This window comes from Tasmannia lanceolata, unplaced genomic scaffold, assembly GCF_043159265.1.
Source record: "Tasmannia lanceolata isolate RefF3 unplaced genomic scaffold, GAP_Taslan_0.1 ptg000011l, whole genome shotgun sequence".
NCBI lineage: Eukaryota > Viridiplantae > Streptophyta > Magnoliopsida > Canellales > Winteraceae > Tasmannia > Tasmannia lanceolata.
Genome location: NW_027518688.1, coordinates 17,245,177 through 17,252,043, shown reverse-complemented (window position 1 = coordinate 17,252,043; position 6,867 = coordinate 17,245,177). Strand labels below are relative to the sequence as shown.

General features: G+C 39.5%; 1 protein-coding gene across 1 annotated transcript in view; it reads right to left on the bottom strand.

The window, feature by feature from the left end:
* Window positions 1-5,609: 5,609 nt before the first annotated feature.
* The window catches only part of LOC143886509 (pentatricopeptide repeat-containing protein At4g18975, chloroplastic-like), a 45,824-nt gene continuing 44,566 nt past the window's right edge, over window positions 5,610-6,867 (bottom strand). The window contains exon 9 of the mRNA XM_077390508.1: window positions 5,610-5,628. The gene's annotated coding sequence lies outside the window, so the exon portion shown is untranslated. The remainder of the gene's footprint in view (window positions 5,629-6,867) is intronic.

Sequence of the window (6,867 nt, the reverse complement as noted above, 5' to 3'; positions counted from 1 at the left end):
TCCTCCTTCTTTCCCTCCCTTGCTCTGCCGCAGTTGACCCCATTGAATCCCCCACTACAGGCACAATTGGACCCATGCCATCCCCCACTGACCTCTTTGTAAGGGATTCATGTACCTCAGACTTCCCATGTTCCCCTCTTCCTCTCCTACTCCTCCTCCTTCGTTCCCTCCTCTGATATGTCGCAATTGGCCTCATTGGATCCCTCAATACAGGCACAGTAGGACCCATGCAATCTCCCACTGCAACCACAATTGAACCGACTGAATCGCAAAGAATACTAGCATTGTCGTCTTGATCATCAACTTGAAGTAGAGATTCTTCCCTTGCCATAGCTTCGACCCTCCTAACCATTTGGAATACATTCCATATTATTAATTACAAATACGACTGTAAAAAATAACACGAAAGACATACAACGACCAACATGCATTATACTCTCACTTCTGAGGCTTTCACCATCCCATGAAGAATACAGTTAATCAACTGTTTATGCTCCATCTTCTTCGTATCCATCTGAGCGATCCACTTAAATAAACGCAGATACGCATCAGGAAATTAGGTGCCCATAACGTGGTATGCTCAAATAGCCATACCTGATATCAAACTAGATTAGATCCGTATAAGATAGAAACAAAAAACTATATGCAATGAATGAAAAATTACCTGTAAAATGATAGAGCAACCCAATATATGTCCCTTTCCACGGAGTGCAGCATGTGAATCTAATGATCTGACCAAGAACTCATGAACGGGATAAGCCCATGCAACATTTCCTATAGTCTGCAGATCAATATACGGGAAGAGGCAAGAACATGCCTTCTGCTCCCTTTGTGCAAACAAGACAGTACTGCAGAATAACAATATCAAATGCTTCACAGTCGACTTCACGAAGTCTTCTTCGTCTGAATCCATATCAGCATGAATAACCTTGACCACCTCGTCAAAGGTGGCGGTTGGAGCCCCAAACCTCCAACCATCCACACTATCCTTGCTAGACTAATCTAATTGCGGCCTTTTCCCCAATCATACTTAAACCTAATATTTTCGCTACATCACTAACTAGAAACGGGACTACAATGCCGCCCAAACGAAATGCTTTCCGTTTGGGATCCCATTTATTTACCAATATCGTCAAAATCTTCTTCCGCAACTCCACATCTTCGAGGCCCTCATGCATAATCAAATCTGTAAATGGGGTCTCCTTTATGAAATCCCTATGCGCATCCCGTAACCGAATCTTTTTTAGGGAGTGGTGAAAGCGTGACGGACAGCATCTAGATAAGACATATTTCGCCTGAAAAAATGGCACTATGAAACAGTTGAGGTAGAAACACGAGGAGATGCAAACGGAAAATAGAACAGTTACTCACCATGACGAAGATGCAAATAATTGATGGGAAAGATCCATAATTTTCTTAAGTTGGTCTGTATCTGTCGAAACCAGCAACAATCACTTCAAACACAATATTAGTCTATTCAAACACAGTATTACTCCATTGAAACAACAAGGATAGAGAAACCAGAGCTAATCACTTGAAACAACACAGGGTTCCCCAAGTAACTTCAAACAACCATATGTAAAGATCATCAACACCAAATACGACAACCGTAGCTAATCCCTTCAAATTTAAATAATCAAACATCACTTCAAACAACATACTGCTCCCCAACTCATAGCAACCATAACCAACCGTACGAGTGGGAGCTAAACTATTCAAACTTAAACCACCAAAAATCACTTAAAACAACCATAGCTATATAGATACTTGAATCAAATTCATAACAACCATCACAAACATACCATGCATCCAAGACACAGAAATAGAACCATAATAACATATCATCCATCCATCTATAATAACATATGAAACCCCTATACAACATAACATCTATCAATCCATAATATCAACCATAACAACCATAATAACATACGATCCATATACATGCCAAAAACAGTAAACAAAAAAAAATTTGCACAGCAACGGTCTAATGATCTGGAGGCAACAGACGGCGGACCAAGTTGGTGAGTGAAGAAACATGCTCAGTGAGTGAGGTGACCATTGTGCCGCGGTCCTGGCGGAGGGAGGTGACTGCCGTGGCGTAGTCCCTCGGTGCGTAGCCCAGTCAAAGCTTGCTGAGTCGCCAATTGGTCCTGATGATAGGATTCTAGAAGCTAATGAACCGCGGTAAACTGTCCGTCAAGGTACTGACGATGTGCACAAAGCTCCTGCGCAACAAACTCCTGTGATGCAAAACGCTGACCCGGTTGACGAGGAGGGAGAGCAGGGCCCTGTATCTCAAGACGCATGGCCTTTATAGTTTTAGCATTGAACGTAGTAGAGGGACTACGGCGTTCTTCACCACCTTGTATCAGCATCTCATGCTTGAAGACATGCGTGAGAAGCATCCCGAATGGTAGACTAGCCAAGGCCTTCGTCATCGTGTCCTCCATGAACCTAAGGAGGATATAGCCAAGGTGAAGGGCCGTACCACGAAGAAGTCGATGCATAATAAAAGCCTCAAAAGGTCGGACCATGTCAGCATTGCCTCCGCGAGGCGTGATATTGCTCGTCAGAATCTTGTGTAGGACTTTGCACATAGGGCTGAGGGAATTGTACGATACGTTGGTTGATCCGTCAGTAGGTGGGTCTTCGTAACCAAGCTCCCTATAGGCAGCGACCGGATCATGTATACAGGCACTAATGTCATCCATATTACAGGGCCAAAAGTAGATTTCGTCGCTAGTGGTGGGAAGAGAGACAACTTCACAAAACTTTTCAAGTGTCATATGGATGGTTTTATTGTTTACTCTGGATTGGAAGACCTTCGAATCTCTGTTGAATCTGTAATTGGCATAGAATTGCTTCACGAGAGTCGGGTACGAGTCACAGTGAATTTCGAGAAAATTGACCAATCCAAAGGCCAGAAATAAGGGTTTCATATTAAAAACTTCGAGATCTTTAAAAATGACTTTCCTACCTCGGAGTATGCCCTTCGTTTCTATACGACCGAGGGAGTCGACCTCTACATCTTCATCATCATTGCCCATATCCTCGTTAGAGGCAGGAGGACTAGGGGAGGGCTCACGGATAGCCTTCCCACGCCGTTTGCGGTGGGAAGACCCTTCGTCTACATTCACATCTTTGTTTGCTTGGCACGCCGCATGACTATAGGGGTTTTCGCTTAGGTGGTTAGGGGGGTTTACAAAGTAAAAAAGGGAGCCGCTTCCGATCCTTATCTGCAGAAAGCTGGAGAATATAAAATTTCAAGTAGATACCATTCAGAAAAAATAATAGTTATAACAACAATAATGGATATGAAGACATTATAAGGCTTGAAGGTAATACAAATTATGGAAACATTATACCATAAATGGCAGTGAGAGCTGAGATAACCTTATAGAGGTAGCAACATAGACAGTCAAAGGACAAGAATCGTGTGAAACTGCTCGAGTCAGGGTTCTCCAAAGAACAGGTGAGAAGTAACCTGGAGAGAAAAAATTAAAAATTTAGATTTAGCAGGGTAGCAAGCACCATGGCATACTTAAAAAAATGTCCAAGTTCAACTTCAATGATGCATACAAACTAGTATTGAAGTGTCTTCTTTCAACAATCTCCAGTCCACAGATCAAATGATGAAAGGAACCAGGATTTTTTCCCCGTTAATTGCATGCAACCCAAGCACCCAGGCATGGTTATGTTTTCATCAGTAAAGTTCACGGTAAGATGGAGGGAAGAAGATGATTCGGGTTAAGATACTAAATTTACATTTTAAAATGCATTCTGCATGTTAAAGATCTATTAGGTGTGCTCAGATTCACAGTTAAATCACAATAAATAATAACATATCCGATATCACTATACATTTAAATTTACTATCAACATTCTCTCCCTCCCCCTCCCCCTCCCCCTCCCTCCTTTCCACCACCACACACCATATAGATGCATCAAACCAGAAGCATTCGCTCAATTCAGGTTCGAGAAAGATGCCCCATCCAAAAAAACCAGGCTTGCAAAATGCCATCGCTTTCCTCCACATTGGTTCTTCGTCACCACAAACAACCAATAATACATACCATTGCATCTCATATTGACAAATTTCTAAGGAGGAAACACCTTGCCAACTCCAAGTGGTTTTTCATCACCCCTTCAGCCCTGTATTGGAGTCGCCAGATGCTCTCATGGATTATTCAACTCAAATGTTCTTGCAGCTCATCGAATAAAAGGTGGAATCCTAACTTGGATTTCTGTTTTTTTCATGTTGATCTGATGATGGTAAATAAATTTACATGTGTTCTTTTAGTTTTCTTTATAAATCTGTTTCGTTGAAGCAACATACTTTGTTTGTTTTTATAGCCGATATGTACTCAACTCATCTCAACTAAGCCTTTGTCCCAAACTAGTTGGGGTCGGCATATGAATCCTTTACAAAAATAGCCGATATGTAACAATATATAAATAACGGCAAAGGAGCTTGAGTACATATCCGAAGCTTCGTAGAGTTGAAATGAATTAGCACCTAGCTTTTCCAAATCTTCACTACAAATCCATTTATCTCCTCCATGAATCTCATTCTCCCACTTCACCAAGTATTGCTGATCTGTTCCACTGTCTCATACTCATAGTCTTCACCCACATTACTCGCTCAATTTAGTCCTGTTTCTTATGAATTTGCCAGTCTATATCATCCACAATCTCAACTTGGAATTCCGACAAATCTCCATGGTAGTATGACAGATCTTGGGTATGAACTAGGGCTGAAGTATTAGGATTTCAGAAATAAAATTTCAGGTTTAAGGACTGATGGTAGTTTTCAAAGGGAAACAAGTTGTAGGTTGAGATTTACATGACTGGTGCAGTGCTAAAGTGTAAAGGCTGCAAGGGCAGGATTTTACGTAAAAAGTTAGAATGGCGGATCGTCGGTGGATTATTAAGGGGTATGGACAGATTTTCAACTACAGATTTACAATGGATAAGGATGCCGATGAACTGTTCTCTTTTTTTTTTTTATCTAACGTAGATGTCATCTTCATTCGATTAATAAAATACTCAGAAATTATTATTCCACTTGTTTGAAGCTCCTTTGCCGTTATAAATAACGGCTTTATAACGGCAAAGGAGCTCAACATTTATGTACCAGCACCGTAAGAGGAATGCCAGAAAATATAAATCATAGTTTCATAGTGTTTTTTTATGCATCTTTTTTACACTCATTTAAGTTCCTCATTAAAGGCATTGGTATAATATTTATCTTTGCATGTTGATTCGTAATAACATAGGGATGTCCCCACACAAGGGAGACGCCTCACGAATTCTCTCTACTCCCATCTTCCTCTTTTACTCCTCATTCTTCCTTTTCCCTTTGTATTTCACATAGTTAACCTTGATACGAGTTCCATTAGAATGCAAACGATTTTTTTTTAAATAAACACGTGTTTTTGAAAGCATAGCCAATTTTGTTCCATGATGGCATTAGAGAGAAGCAAAATATCAATAACATGAACCTGTAGTGTTTAAAGGACTTTCTTACTAGCTTTATCAATAACTTTGAAAATTTACTCTGCGGAAAGAAGCCTTCCACTAATCAAAATTGCTCTTGATCGTAACATGGATTCCACTGATGAATTGCTGCATACCAAAAAAAGAATACCCTACAACTTGAAATTAGCATGACTTTTAAAAATAAAAAGGAAATTGCAAAGATCAGCAAAACAGTGCAAAACAATTCAAACCCTAAATGAAAACCTAAACCATTCAAAGCCATTCAAACCCTAAATGAAAACCTAAACCATTCAAAGCCATTCAAACCATAAATGAAAATATTTACACCCTCTCAAACCCTAAATGAAACCCTTTAAAACCCAAAATCAACCCCAAAACGATTGAAACCCTAAATGAGATCATTAAAACCATTTAAAGCCCTCAACGAAACCCTTTGAAACACAAAATCAAAGCCCAACCATTGAAAACCTAGAAACCCTATATCAAAATATTTTGTTTCTAACAATTAATGGTTCCAGCCCATTAAAATCCTAAAATTTCTAAATCCATCCAAATGAAACCCCTTGCAAAGCATTTCAAAGGCTTCAGAACTACATACTCATGCAAATCCTTCTCACAAACTACCAAAGAGGTACTTAGAGATGAGAACAAGACCTATCAATAGATGTTGCAAAGTTGATTTTTTGTAGTTCATTATCTTATGCATGGGTTGCCCATTAGAGATGAGAACAAGACCTTCTCATGAGGTTCTACAAGATTGCTGGTCTTTATCTCAAATACATGCCACCTTTTAGGACCCAAGGTTTTTTATTTTTTTACTTTTATTTTACTTTATTTTTATAATTGATAGTAAAGTTGTTGGTCTCTTATTATTATATTGAAAAATGCTAGAAAGTCGCTTTTACTCTCCTTCTTAAAAACATAAATAATGTTTTGATTGCTAGAATCAGGGGCAGGAATTGGCATCCTTTTTTTATTCTAGCTAATGTTGGTGTTTGGTTTTAAAAATTTAACAGAATCAATAGGATAAAAATGACACTCGGGCCGACAGAATCAAAGGAGAGAAAAAGAACAGCCAGAATATGTTCTGATTCCGCCATTGTTTGAATGATTTAAAAAAAAAAAAAAAAAATTTGATATTTTCCATTTTGTTTCCAAGAGAATCGGAATAGGTTGGCAATTCATGTTCCTGATTCCGGCAATCCAAACACAACCTTATTGGGCTCCACTTATGCCAGTTTACCTTGATAACACATGGAATGCCCGCCCGTTCACGATGAGAACAATACGTTGGGTCACCTCAAGATGTTCTACAAGATCTAAAGTCTTGATTTCACATACATACCTACTTCCCTGCTGGACTCA